General features: G+C 38.5%; 1 protein-coding gene across 1 annotated transcript in view; it reads right to left on the reverse strand.

Annotated features, from left to right (window-relative positions):
• ITPR3 (inositol 1,4,5-trisphosphate receptor type 3) overlaps positions 1 to 13,752 on the reverse strand; it is a 145,223-nt gene extending 131,471 nt beyond the window's left edge. Inside the window, exon 1 of the mRNA XM_031965057.1 lies at positions 13,664 to 13,752. The gene's annotated coding sequence lies outside the window, so the exon portion shown is untranslated. The remainder of the gene's footprint in view (positions 1 to 13,663) is intronic.
• Between the last annotated feature and the right edge of the window lie 1,984 nt (positions 13,753 to 15,736).

The raw sequence follows: 15,736 nt of genomic DNA on the forward strand, positions 1-15,736 counted from the left end.
CTGGGACCAAATGGATCCATGATTTGGTCCCAGGGCTGAATGAAATTATTGTCTCCAAAAATCCAGCTTCCAGCAGCGAATATGAGTTCTCAATGACATATTTATACACAGTAGCTAAGCAAAGGCAGTGGGGTGGAGTCCAAATTCTGGTGAGGAGGAATCTCCAGGCATGAGCCATCAATCCGGTTCTGACAGGTTGCAGGGTAGGACCATAAATTCTACCAAACTGGGTGTTAAGAAAGTGTCTGGCTAGAGACAGAAAGTCTGGACTCCCCCTTTTTGAATTTACACATTGACAATTTATAACCTTAGAGCAAGTAGCCCTGAGTTATATCAGTCTTAATGAACCGGAGTGGGGGGTTGCAACTAAGGAGATTGAGGCAGAACAATTAAGGAAACTGAGAGAGAACTAATTAGGGAAACTGAGGCAGGACAACAAAAGAGAACTGTGGCACAACATTCCACACTCTCTCTTCTGAATATTCAAATCATTGAATTACCTTCCTCTAGGTACCTACAAGATGTTAGCACCATAATTTTGACCAACCTTATGTGAAGCAAATAAACCAAAATAAAACTAGAAAAATGTAAGGACTTATGGCAAGGACTCTCCCTGATAACCCCAGAGTTAATCAACAGTGCAAAGGCTCCTTGTTGCAAGCATATAAGATCCTCTGTAGTTAGAGCATCTCAGCCAGAGAATCCATTTTGAGATGGACTGTTCACTGTGAGTTAGGTGGTCTGCAGTCATTTGTGCATTTAACTCAGCCTCTGCTTATCGAGCAGCAGGGTTCAATGGCTCAAGGTCTATTCAGAGGGGCAGCCCTCACCTGGGGAGAAGGGTGAGACTTAAGAGTAGCTACACCTGTTCCTTCCCAGAGGAACAGACAGGGCTGCAAAAAGGATCCAGATTTCTGAGCAGATTATGCACAGTTAGATCATCAAGGCAGGCAACCCCGAACTTTTAGAGGCCTGATACCAAACTGCAAGGTCTTTTGAGAATACTGAAATACTAATTAATGGAGTCACAGGACTGGAGACTGCCAAGTCCCAATGTACCTGATTTCTGGTTGCTTCTAAAAAGTAGGCAATCAGAAAATAGTCTGCCAGGGCAATTCCAACAGAATAAAGGGTTCCAAAGCTAAAGCATAATAAAAATGAAAAAAGAAGTGTTTAAAAGACTTCCAAATTCAGGTTGAACTAGTGAGATAGGAGGTGGGGCAGAATTGCCTAAGGCAAAGTGAATAGGAACTCATTCTTTCAGGTATTTGGGAAAAAATACACCAGTTTCCGAAATTTCCTATCTCTTCCTCCCTTTTCTTCTCACAGAAAGGAATTATCAAATAACCTTTCCATATATAAATCCCAAGAGTCAATAAAAATTCCTATACGTAACAGATTAGTACACTAGATTCCCCCCCTCAAAAAAAAAATCCAGGATACATAACAGCAATAGTTACACAATTTTAACAAATCCCATCCCAAATCTTAAACACGCAGTAATAGATGACCCAAGCAAGGTTTAACAGTCATTCATCAACCATTCCCAAATCCCCCATATCAGTCCCTCAGGAGTGAGGGAAGAAGCCTCATTCAAAACTGCTTCAGGCTGAACACTAATGGAGACTCTCAGTCCAAGGAAGGGGATGGGTGTGGTGTGGCATGCTGACAATCAAAGCTGATCTAGGTCTCAGAAGCAAGTCAATATCTGTAATTTGACCAAAATTTAGAATAAAAAATACAAATCTAACAAATAAAGGTTAGAACAATCTGAGATAGAAAGACTTGGTTCACAAGACTACTGCAAAATGTGAAGAGCCAGCAGCTTCCTATGTGAAGAGATGAGTTTACTTCACAGGACAGGCAAACGGCTGTCAGCTATATTACCAATAAATCAAATAGCAGTTAGGTTTTACAAACCATTGTTAATTGTCCTCTTATCATTTAGAAACTTTAAAAAAACAAAACACAAATATCTAGTAACAGACAGATGACCAGACTAAATACTTATTTGCCTAAGCATTTAGGATATAATGATTACATATAACCAGACTGGAAATAGCAAAGTATGACATAATTGAATTGCATCAACAGTTTCTATTGACCATTGCTCTGATTATAGAAATCAATCACAGGAGGAAAAAATGTAGGGACATAATTATAACATAAAATAAGCAGTTAAAACCTCAACCTTCAGCACATACAGGATAAAATAGGGCTTTAATTCATTTTTACTTCAGTTAATTGTCCCAATAACTGTCAGAGGGTGGAGCTTTAAAACTCCAAAATGGGCATCAAATATAAAGCCCAAAGTAAAATTGGAATATTTTACTTCCAATAACAAATTCCATTAACTAAAGTTTTGGATAAATCCTAAACAGATATTTACTATAACCTTATAGTTATAACAGTAAGAATTTCTCAGTAAGTTCACTTTTTTCATATCTAAGTAGACAGTTTTATAAGTGAACATTATATATACAAATCAGTTTGCTTTTAAAATACCCAATACATAGAAAAAAATTCCAAATTGCATATTGCCCATAACAGAAACATTTTCAAAAAGAAAAAAAAAAGCTATTATTTTTAGGGACCTTTGAAATGATGGACATAACCTCAGGATACAATCAATTAAAACTTATACATAATATCCTAATTCCACATAAAAGAATCCAAAACATTCTTAAAAATATTAAACTTTTAGAAATAACCCTACCAAATTATGGATCACATTTATGACCATATTCCTTAACCAAGGAAACCATTATGTATCAAAAACAAATATTCAGTCAATTGATTTAAAAGTAGGCCTGTCCCTTTAAATCACAGTTTTCTGTTTTCAGCAGAAGGCCAAGTATAAGCAACTATATTTAAAAAAAAAAAAAAAGGGCTGGAACACTCTTAGGGGGAGGAGGGAGAAAATTCCATGTGGCCACTCTTCCCCTACTCCTGCACCCCTTGACAAAAGATTCCCTCAAGTTCCCTACTCAATTTTCCCACACAGAAATCCTTCCATTAAAAACTTTCCTCTTTCTTTTCCTACTTAACTCTTCTCTTTCTTTCAGCTACATGCCTTAAACAATCTCCAACAACTTTCCTAACTAGATGCTTCATTGCTAAAGTAGCAGAAAGCAGTGGGGTGAGGGGGGAGGTGAGTTGGGTTAAAGTTGTACCCATTTTGGAATTGCTGCTCCTATAAGAATCCATTAGAATGTTAAAGACTTTAATGTGTTATCCCTTCCCAGAGTATTCAAACATAGTGTGAAATCTTGATATTTCCAGAAAAAGAGAAGAGGAAGAAGAATTAAAGGAGAAACTAGAGGACCCTCATGGGGATAGGCATAGACAATTTCCAGTTTCTATTGGAAGATTGTGGCCTTTCAGGCTCTTTTATGAAGCCTGCCTGTTGTTGTGTCCTCTTTATGATCCTGTTTAGGGTTTTCTTGGCATAAATACTAGAATAGTTTTCCGTTTCTTTCAGGTCATTTTACAGATAAAGAAACTGAGGCAAAATGATTTGTCATACAGCTGGTGAATGTCTGAAGCCAAATTTGAACTGGAAAGATGAGTTTTCTGATTCCATGCCTGGTATTCTATCCACTATTCTGCCTAGATGCCATCCTAAGTTCTCATTTCACTATACCATTCCCATACCCAATGGGACTGTGGTTAAAGAGAATGGCTTATCTTGATGTGGGGAGGTGACCTTGGACAAATCTCTGCTGTGGACTTCATTTTCCTTTTCAATAAAAGGAAGGGGTTGAAATAAAAGAACAATTTCAAATCTAAACTTTGCTGCTACTATCTGAGGCATTGAGCAAATCCCTTTGCTTCTTTGGACCCTAATTTCTTTGTTCAAAGAAGAGATGTGACTAAATGTCGCCTAAGGACCCTCCTGACTTAGACACTGAATGGTTCAGAGAACTATAGATGGCTTTCCGGAATAGAAGATGAAGATAATAGAAGATGAAGGGCAGGAAGGGCCAAGAGAGAAGAAATGAGAAACCAAAACATCAAAGATTTTATCTATTTCACAATCTTGCCAAAAGAAAGAGCCAGAGATAATAATACCATGGAAAGAGCATTGACTGTGGAGTGAGAAGATCTGGGTTTAAATCCTACTTCTAAACCTTTTACTTTTAAACCTTGAAGACCCTTCAAGATGTCTGATCTTGAAGAACAAGACTATTCACTTCACTAAGCCTCGGTTTCCTCGTATATAAAATGAAAGGGTTGGATTAAATGATCTCTGAGGTCCTTTTCAGTGGTTTTTCTATGACCCCAAAAGACTTAGAAGACCCTTTTGTCCCTACCTCAAGTCTTTTTTTTTTAAATTTATGAAATAAAACAAGCACTTCCATAACAGAACATAAAAAGACGATTGCACATGAAATTGCAAATGTATTATATACAACTTGCTATTTCTTTTAACTATGTAATAAAATTGTCATGTATTTATATATATTTTTCCCTTTTTTTCTTCCCCTCTTTCTCTTCTACCATAGAGATGGCTACCATTAGACACAAATATGTATATGAATGTATGTATTGGTAAAATCATTCTATACATACTTTCATTTATCATTTCATTCTCTGGATGCAAATAGTGTCTTATATTTCCTTTGTAGTTAATTTGGGTATTTCCTTACCTCGTCTTGAAGAGTAATATTGAGTGACAGAAACAGGTTGCAGAACTCATCAGTCAGTATTTATCAAAAATAATTTTTATTTCTATAGCATTTTAACATTTAAAAAGTGCTTTCCTCATGAAAATCCTGGAGAAAGACAGGCACTGTTGTTGTGCCACAATTCCCTTTTATTGTTCTGCTTCACTTTCCCTAATGGTCCTGCCTCAGTTTCCTGAATTGTTCCACGTCAATCCCCTTGGTTGCTCCTCCTTTTCTGCTCATTAGGACTGAGATAATTAGGGCTGTGGCCACTGGCATTACAAAAGATAAAACTCCAAATGTCCTATCTCAGATACCTAATTGGCATCCTCTATATCTCTAAGTTCCTGGCTCTAGTTTGACTATCTCCTTTACTCCCAATTTGTAAGAATTTATGGTCCTCACCCCCGATTCTGTCAGAACTGGATTGATGGTCTGTCCCATTCTCAGTACTCTGACTCTGCCCCCGCCTCTGTTTAATCCTGGTAGCTTAGCATATATGTATTTCATGGGAACCTCACATTGACTACTGGATTCTAATTCAGCCCTTTTGGTTCCAGAAAATCTCTCCCTCTCAGAAATACAAATAAAAGATTAAAAACTCTCTAATCTCTATCTTGCCTCAATTTCTCCGGCATTACACTGCAATATTAATTATTCCTATTTTATTCAGGAGGAAATAGAGACTACATTAACTTATCCAAGATTACAGAGTAATTCAGGTCTCCTGACTCTAAAACTACTTATACTGGAGTACACTGCTTCTCATTAAACATCTACTATATGCCCTAGATTATATGTCAAGTACTGTAAGGGAAGCAAAAGATATTGGGAACTTCATCACAACCTAATAAAAAACAGGAAACACAGGAACAGGGAAAGATAACCTAAGTACATACCAAGTACCTCTAGTAAGTGATGTGAGATATTTAATGCTCTCTTGTTGAAAGAGAGAAAAGCAGCTAGGGTTGCTCAGTCTTGGAGTCGGAGGACTGACCTTAGATATTTATTCAGTAGCTGTGTGACCCTGGGCAATTCACTTAATCTCTTTGACTCTCAAACAAACAGCTTTTTTTTTTTTTTTTTAAGGAACAGAGAGGGCTGGGATTGGTATTTAGCCCTACCTGAAGTTTTACCTAATTGGTTTGGGAAAAGTCACCATGCCTTTTAAATCAGAATTGAATAGAAATTTTATAGAAAGAGCCATTAGCCAGCCTCTGTTGATTTTCCTCCCTATGCAGAACTATAACCTGGGTGTTCCTGATTTGGATAAACAAAGAGCCTGTCAGAGCTGGGTGGCCCTCCGGACAAGGGCCAAAAACTTTCCGGAGGCCTTTGGCAGGCTCTCATCTTCCCCTCCATCCATCCTTGCAGAGCAAGGGATCTTTTCTCTAGTTCCTCATAGCCCTTCTCTGTCTCTTTCCTTTCCTCCAAGCCCCGCCTTTCTCTCCTCCCTTCCATTCTCATGTTCCCCAGAATTCTGCCTGGCTTTCACTTCAACCCACACACTGCTTCCAGCCTCTTTTCTCTCTCCCCATCAGCCAGGGCAGGGTGAGAGCACTGGGGGTGACATCTTCCTCCCACCCAAACAGGGTGGGTCTGACTGCTAAGCAGCTATTGCAGGGCCCTGTCTTGCCTCTCCTCCCCGGGGGAAGGGATCAGATTGGTGGATCTTCTGTGGGCGCTTGCCCTGAATACCATAGAGAATGCTTCTAATTGCTGTAATCCTAATTCATTCATTTTTCATTGTATTTCACAAATGCTGAGTAAGGACCTGCTGAATAGAATAGCATGCTCTGTGTGGTGCAGGAGGAAGGGTGGAGGTTCCTGGGAGAAAATTCAGATTGCCAGGGGCCTGAGATATAAGGAGAAATAACATCAGAGAATTGTAGAGTTATTTTAAAGGAGGAGAGCTCTGAGGTATAGAGGCAGCTGTAATATATTAGCAAGAGCATTGATCTTGGAGTCAGGAAACCTAGGTTCTTTTTCAACTTACATATTATTGGTGTGACTTATTGGCAGTTACTCCTCTTCTGGACCTCATTGTTCATCTCTATGAAATAAAGGTATTTGGGATGAATAAATGAAACCTGGGCTGTAAAATACACTAGCAAAGCCCAGAGCTTGGTATAAGAGTGAGCAATGCTATTATTATTGCTGAACAGTCAACCAAACTCCCAGGAGGCCCAATTCTGACCTCATTTCTGTTACTCAGTGTCCTTGGCATAAGGGCTTGGGGAATAAATGAAAGGAGTTGTAATGATACATTCCTAAATACTGGAAAATTCTCTTATAGCTCACGTTCATGTCCTCACCTCCTAATAATGAGGACTGAAGGTACCGAAGAAGAGGTGAGGTAGGAATAGGTGAGGGTCAGCTGTCCAAGGCAAGAGTTCATGGCAAAGGAATTTCACTAAACCCAAAGGCTATGGCAGAAAACCTTTATTGTTAAAGAAACACCAAGAAGGATTATTTTTCGAGGGCATATCATTCTCAAGAGAGAAGTGATCTGCAAAGGGTCATTTTCTGAAGATCCATTTTATGCATGAGTCTAAGGGAAGTCTGGTGAGTGGCTGTGAAATCTTGCCGGGTCTTGTGACCTCCTCCAAGAAAAGTTATCTTGCTCCAGAGGATGCAAGACCATTAGGGTTTGTAGATCAAAGGAGACATTTTGTTGGTGATTTTAAAAATTTTACAGGGCTGACTCAGATCAAGCAGAGTTTTACTCTCATCACTTTCACCTTTCTTTCTGCTCCACATCAGATGCCACCTCCTCTATGATGATTCTTTCCCTGACAATTCCTGAACTCACTGATTAGGCATTTCAGTGTTTATTTATATGGTATTTTAATTTAGTACTTTGATGTTTGTTGTTCATTTATTTTTCCTTTTGTGTATATCTAGACTCCCAGCTTAGACAGGGAACTATCTCCTTAGAGACGAGGTCTTTGCATCATTTTTCCCCCCTCAATAGTATTTTATTCACATGTAAAGATAGTTTTCAACATTCATTTTTGGAATACTTTGTGTTCCATATTTTTTTTCCTTCTATTCCTTACCTCTTTCTTTACTGGGACAGCATGCAATCTGATATAAATTAAGTGTGTGGAATACTTTTAAATATATTTCCATATTTGTCATGTTGTGCAAGAAAAATAAGACCAAAAGGGAAAAAAAACACAAGAAAGAAAACAAACAAAAAAGTGAAAATACTAGTCTTTGATTCACATTCAATCTCTATAGTTCTCTCTCTGATGGCACTTTCCATCCTAAGTCTATAGGAACTGCCTTGAGTCATCTCATTGTTGAAAAGAGTCAAGTTCAGGACAGTTAATCATCATATAATCTTGTTGTTATTGCGTACAATAACTAAAAGTTCTGTTCACTTTACTTAGCATCAGTTCATGTAAGTCTTAGTAGGCTTTTCTGAAATTAGCCTGGGATACAGCCCAGTAGAGTACGGGTACTTGTTTTTACACCTGCTAGAAAATATATTCCTTAAGGGCAGGGATTCTTTAAATTTCTGTCTTTGTTTCTTTAGCCTATAGCACAGTGGCTGGCATATAATAGGGGCTTAATAATAAGTCATTTGCCTCTCTTGCCTGTGCTTTTCAAACTTCAACACTCATGACTCACTAATGGCTTGCTTTCCCCACCTCCCAGGCCTTTCTGTCATTGGTGAATTCCTTTCAGGGGTTGGGCAGGCTCTATTCCTCTCCTATCTGCGCTTCTGACTCTCTGGATTTCTGTACCATGCCCTTAGCCAATACTTTCTCATCCTCCTCCCTTTCAGGTATTAGCTTTCTTTCCTTTAGAACATAAACTCCTTGAGGGCAGGAATTCTTTTTTTTGCCTGTATTTCTATTGTCCTTGTTGTTTACTTGTATCCATCTCTTCATGACCCCATCTGGCAAAAGATATTGCGGTGGTTTCCCATTTTCTTCTCCAGATCATTTTACACATTGGGAAACTGAGGCAAACAGGGTTACATGACTTAAAGATCAAGTCATACAGCTAGTGTTTGAAGCCAGACTTAGAAAAAGGTCCTCCTGATTCCAGATGCCTCACTCTATACACTGTGCCTCCTAATTGTTCTAATAGATACTCCACAAATATTTCTTGATTGATTGTCTATTGAGTTAAATCCTGGCGTTGACCCTGCAGTGTTTCTTTCTTTCTTTTTTTTTTTTTTTAATAAAAAAAAAAGTTTAATTAACTCAGTAATACTTAAACAAATTCTGGTAGATGTATGTACAATATAAAAAGGGGGAAATGTGAGGAATTCAGTGAAACATGGAGAAATTCCCATAAACTGTTGAACAATAAAGTAAAAATATCCAGGAAAACATGATACACCATGAGTAAAATAAAATAAATGAAAAGGATTATCCTGCAGTGTTTCATAACTTTGGAGAGGCCAGTGAGAAGGGAAGAAGAGAGAAAGGGGAGGAAGGTAGGAATGTCCTTCAGTAGATACCAGTGGAAGGAAGAACAAGTTATCACTCACTACTCAGGGCCCTCTCCTCTCTGTCCCTCTCAAGTCTATAATCCCATTGTCTCCTGTGCAGATGGTTTAGAACCTGTTGGATAATAAAATCCCTGAACCTCAAAGAGAAAGGAGGGAAGGATGAGTTGTTCAAGCAAATATTACATGATTGCTTGTCAATCAGTTATGTTGTAGAAGGAATTTTTGATTAAGTATAGGTTAGATTAGATGATTTCTGAGACTCCTCTTAGTTTTGAAATTCTTCATTTTCATGGGATGCCTCAAAGGAAGAAGAGGCAGGGCCTGGGGCTCAGTGCAAACATCTGCCCCAGAAACAGGGGAAAGAGAGAATCTCTGAAAACAGACTTGAAGGAGTTTCTTTCTGCCTGCTGGGTTGGCCTCTCAGGTTCACTCTAGGGCATAGGGCTGGGCCTAGCCAGCTGTTCCATTTGGAGGACTGGTGTGAGAATCTGGAATCCCAGGCTGAGCTTTCAGGAGTGGGATAGAGCCAAGTATACAGTTCAATTCAGTTCAACAAACATTTATTAATTTCCTACTGTATTTAAAACACTACTACAGGTCTGGGAGCTGATAAAAAGTTTAAATAAATAAGGTTCCTCCCTTCCTGCAGTTGAGGGTATTGGGGGAGTAGAATAAACAATATTTCATTATAAGTGAGTTACAGAAAGACAAAGCAAAATGCTGAGAGAGATATGGGGTGTGGACCAGAGATTGTTACTAATAATGGGGACCAGGAAAGACTTCATGGAGATAGTGGCATTTAAGCTGAGCTTTAAAACATGCAAAGAGGGATAAGGAGGTCATATCAGGCTGAAGGAGATTAGAAAGCCCAGAGCATTTTTGAAAGATATAGAATAGTTTCCACACACATACATACACACATACAGAGAGCCATTTCAAGACCCTTGCTTAGCACAGTACAGAAATCAGAGGGAGTAATGAGTTAATAACAAGTTAAAATTTATAAAGTGCTTTGTGATAAATACTTTACAATTATCCTCCCAACACTCTAGAAAATAAGTGCTATTATCATCCTCATTTTACAGATGAGGAAACTGAGACCCACAGAATTTAAGTGGTCATAAAGGGTCACACAGCAAGTAAATGTCTGAATTTGAACTCAGGTCTTCCTGATGTTAGGCCCAGGACTCAATCCTCTGGACCATCTAGATGCCTACTAATTAGGTAGATATTAAAAAAGTAGAAATTGAAAGAGTATTTATTAAGTGTTTATTTGATTTGTTAAGCCAACTACTGTGTTAAGTTCTGGGAATACAGATACAAACAAGGAAGACAGTCTTTTCCCTTAAGGAACTTAGAAAGATGGGGTGGGGGTACCCACTGAGGACAGGAAGCACAAAAGCATAATACAATTCTTATTTTTATCCATGCCTGGGATATAATAGGTACCTGGTAAATTCTTGTTTGCTTGATTCACTAACTAATTATTTAGATAGCAAGAGGGCAGCAGAAAGTTGTTCAGTCATTTTGGTTGTGTCTCCATGAAGCCCCATGACTCTCCGTGGCTCTATTTGGGATCTTCATGGCAGAGATATTGGAGTGATTTGTCATTTTCTTTTTTGGCTCATTTTAAATATGAGGAAACTGAGACAAAGAGAGTAAAGTGACTTTTCCAAGGTCACACAAGCCAGGGAATGTCTAAGGTTAGATTTGAATTCATGAAAAAGAGCCTTCATTCTACTTAGTGCACCACCCAGCTGCCCAAACTGAGGGTACCTGGCTAAAATTAAGAACAGGATTTCTTTCCAGAGTTTGAATAGGAATTAGAAAAAAGGAAACCAGGAAAATCTTCTTGCCAGTCAAAGAAAGGATATTATGTGATTGGAGAAGTGTTATTTGTAAATATGTGCCTGTAAGTTTGACTCCAATCTGTGTTTCTAGATTTCTCTCACAGGGATTAATTCTCATTTGTATAGTATTATGTGGTTTAGGGAGTTCTGTTCTCACAATACCCCTATACATCTTGTTGGAGGGAATAATGCAAATAATAGTCTCCTTATTTTATAGACTATTTCAATGACTTCTAATTGATCTTCCTGCCTCCAATCCATCCTCCATTTGGTTGCCAAAAGTAATTTTCTCAAAGCAAATCTGTCCATGACAGATCTGACCATGTCACATGCCTCCCTCCACTCTCCCCAGTAAACTCCCGTGCCTCCCCATTGCCTCTAGAATCAAACTTATCTCCTTTGTTTGGATTTTAAAAGCTTTCACAACCTGGACTGCTTTCTACTTCCCCAGTCTTTTCACATTTGTCCCTCCTCCATGTATTCTACAATCCAATAACGCTGGCCCTCTTGTTCTTCCTTGAATTTAACACTCCCGTTTTCATGCTTGTACCCCATGTTTGGAACAGTTTTCTCCTTATGTCCACCTGTTGGTCTCTGGCTTCCCTCAAGACTCAGCTCTGAGATTCCTTTCCCATCTATTCAGCATTTACTTTAGCCTGAACAGGGTTGTTTGCCCTCATTTGAATGTGAGCTTCCTAAAGACAGGGACTGGCACATACACCTTTCTTTGTTTCCCAAAAGCTCAGCCCAATGCCTGTCACATAATAAGAACTGAATACACGCTCGCTGGAGCACCTAAGTGGCACAGTAGTTAAAGTCCTGGGCCTACAGTCGGAGAAACTCATCTTCCTGAGTCCAAATCCAGCTTCACTTATTAGCTGAGTAATCCTGGGCAAATCCCTTCTTCTTTACCACAGTTTTCTCATCTGTAAAATGACTTGAAGGAAATGACAAGCACTCTAATATCTTTGCCTAGAAGGCATCATGAAGAGTCAGAAATGACTGCCTAAGACAAATTGTTTGTGGAAACAAAATTAGCAAGTAGTTTGGAGCATAGATTTCAGGTTGGGTGTTTTGATGACAAGACCAAGACATTTTCCATTCTTTCCCTCTCCCCATCATCCTCTTCATCTTGACCAAATTTGTGTCTAGATTTCCCATCCCTCTTTCCCAGCCCCTTCTATTCGTGTGCTTTATTAATCCAGTCTCCTCCCAAACCCATTTCTGTCAAAGCCCTTCTCTTCCTTTTAGGCCCAGCTTGGATGTATTCATCCAAGAAAACTTCCCTAGCTCCTCCAGTTGAAAGTGGTTATTTCTTCCTCAGCTTTCTCCTAACACCTTCTCCCTCCTTTACCCTTATCTAACTCTCCCTAGAATCATAGTTATGAGTATTTTTTTTTCTCTTGGAGGGTCTTGGACAAGAGAGACTTTATCCTCTCTAAGTTTGTAGTGAGTGTGGGATGGTAAGAAGAAAATAGGGAACTTGGAGTTAAAGAGACTTTACTGGGTTTGAGCCCCAGCAATGTCAGTATAGATGTATTATGCACCTGCTATGTATCAGGCACTGTTGTAAACACTAGGGATATAAAAAGAGGCCAAAGACAATCCCTGACCTCAAAGAGCTCACAGTCTAATGGGGAGACAGTATTTAAGAAGTCCTGTATAGACAAGCTATAGACAGGATGAAGGGAATAATCAAAAGAAGGCTCTGCTATTAAGAGGAATTGAGAAAGGCTTCCTATATATCCTAAAATCCTATAGGGGATTTTAGTTGCTAGCAGCAATCACATTTTCCAGCCATGTGACTAAGGCAAGTCATTTCATGTGTTTTCTTAAATGAAGAAATAACACTCATAGGATTGGTGGGAGACCATTTATTCTCTGTAATTCTGAAGGCTCTGAAGAAATATGAGGTACAGATTTAGAGCTAGAAAGGCCCTCAATAACTGGAGAGCATAGTGCCCCAGAGTGATGGGCCTGGAAAGTTCCAATCCAGCCTCAGACATTATTTGATCCTGGGCAAGCCACTGGTTGCCTCTGGTTCCTCAACTGTAAAATATCAACATCTACTCCAAAGTTTTGTTGTGAGAATCAAATGAGATAATAAGTGTAAAGCACTTAGCACAGCGCCTGGCGCACAGTAGGTGCTATTCTCTTCTTCTTCTAATTATATGTTTATTCTATTCCTTTGCCTTCCCCCAACTAAAACAATCTTCTCTATGATGGGGAAATCGAGGTCTGGAAAAACTAAGTAAACTCTTCCAAGATCCCAAAGATAGAGAGTGACAAAGCTGAAATTTGAATTGATTACAAACAAATTCATGCTAATACACTTTGTTATCAGTAGGTCTTACCTCCAGTGGTGCTTACTAAATTTGTTGACAAGAATATATGTTGGGAGAGAAGAGGAGGAGAAGACGACCAGGAATAAGAAGAGAATGAGAACCAACTTTTTACTTTTTTTCTTATATATGTAAAGGTAGTTTTCAATATTAATTTTTGTAATATTTTGTGAGAGCCAGCATTTTAAAGTCTGAAAAGTGCTTTACATAGCTTATCTCACTTGAATATATTTATGAATATGCCTGAATATCTGATTTAGAACCTAAGATTGCCATGCTGGCACTGAAAAGGCTATAATGGTGAATTAGAAAGTCTGCCAGTTCTGAATTACTTACCTGCCATCAACTTCTACTCCCAGAGGAAGAAGTCAAGCCATGGTGGAGTCAAGAGGAAAGAATACAAGAGCAGGGAGCCCAGATCAAGTGTGTGCTGAGGAAGAAAGGAACAATTGGGAGCTGTTTGGAACAGCTGGGGTGGAGGTTCCAGGTCACAGGGTCAGTACTGAGGGAAGGGGGAGGAAGTGGGCCTGGAAGGGCTTCAGAGCACCAGACACAAGCCACACTCTTCAGCAGGGGAAGCCATTGCTAATGCCTTAGCACTGGTCTCTTTAACTCTTCAGGGGACTTAAAAGACTCTTTCTAATTCACCATTATAACCCTTTCAGTGCCAGCATGGCATACTTATGTTCTAAATCAGATATCCAGGCATATTATAAATATATTCAACTCCAAAGTTAAGATATTCCCTCCATCTCCATCCCTCAAATTACCTTCCTCACCTGATGGAATACTTTTGTTGCCTAACCTATGTAAAACACACCTCTGCTCTATGAAGTGGCTATAGGCCCTCAATTGATGCTAATTAAACTCTTTTATCTTCTAATTTTGTTTCTTGATTTATTGACTCCAGTCTAGGAGGACCTAAAAAGGACTAATTATTCTCTGAGAGGATCTCTGGGCTACATAATTCCCCAGCATTATACATGTTTGTAGGAGGTGATTTTGGTTTTTTGTTTTTGTTTTTTATTTCAATTGAGGGTGATGGTGGGAAGGAAAGATGGTGAATTTTTGCTGATTGGGATTTTAAATTTGAAAAAATAAAAAAAAGTAAAAACATAAAAAAAAAAAAGTTAATTTGAGAGTGAGGAAGGCACTAGCAGTTGGGAACAATTAGTAAAGGCCTCATGAATGATTTATTGCCTGACCAGTGGTTTGAGGAAACAGAGAATTCTAATCATGTGCAACATTTTGTGTCCCCATTTAAGGTTTTCTTGGCAAAAGTATTAGGATGGTTTGCCAATTCTTTCTTCAGAACATTTTGTAGATGAAGATATTTCACTGAAGTAGACAGGTTGAAGTGACTTACCCAGGGTCACACAGCTGCAAAGTATCTGAGACCAGATTTGAACTCAGCCAGATAATAAATCTTTCTTGACTCCAGACCCAATGCTTTCTCCATTGTGCCACCTAACTGCAATGACAATGTATAATCATCCCTACCTTCAAGAAATTCACATTCTACAGCAGGAAAACATATGTGTATATATAACTAGGTGCTAAGATGAGCTGAAACCAGAGTCCATTATTAACTTTTCAGTTTGAGCTGTATACTTCAGAAATCAGTTTGTTTTGCTCATTGTCTAACCTTTTAAAAGTGATGAAGAAAATGTTAATGCAGATTAAACTTAATATTATTTTATTTTTTAAATTACATGTAAAGATAGTTTTCAACTTTCATATTTTTAAGAATTTGAGTTTCAAAGATTTTCTTCCTCCTTTTCTTACCTCCTCCTTCCCTAAGTCAGCAATCTGAGATGGGTTATACATGTACAGTCTTTTTCAATGTAGTTCCATTTTAAACATGTGAGAGAAAAATCAGAATAAAAGGGGGAAATAAGAAAAACAAAAAGATTCATATAGTATGCTTCAATCTGCATTCAGTCTCCACAGTTCTTACTCTAAATGTAGATGGCATTTTCCACCCAAGTCTTGGATCACTGTATTGCTGAGAATTGTTCATTATAGTTGAATATCACATAATCTTGTTACTGTGTACAAAGTTTACCTCGTTCTGCTCACTTCACGCACAAAGTATCAGTTCATGTAAGTTTTCCCAGGCTTTTCTGAAGTCAGCCTGCTCATGATTTCTTATAGAATAATAATATTCTATTACATTCATATACCATTACTTATTCAGTTATTCTCCAATTGATGGGCATCCATTGAATTTCCAATTCCTTTCTACTACAAAAAGTGCTTGAAATACTTAAAAGTATTACTTGCTGTACTTTTTCCCCTTTGGAGAGTCAGGTGTTAAAAGTTTTTGCCAGCATACCCCTGGATAAGTATATCGGAATAGATGAGCAGATCAAGAAAGTTCTCATGTAGAAAATGACTCTTGAGCTAAGT

The sequence above is a fragment of the Sarcophilus harrisii genome, chromosome 4 (genome assembly GCF_902635505.1).
Source record: "Sarcophilus harrisii chromosome 4, mSarHar1.11, whole genome shotgun sequence".
NCBI lineage: Eukaryota > Metazoa > Chordata > Mammalia > Dasyuromorphia > Dasyuridae > Sarcophilus > Sarcophilus harrisii.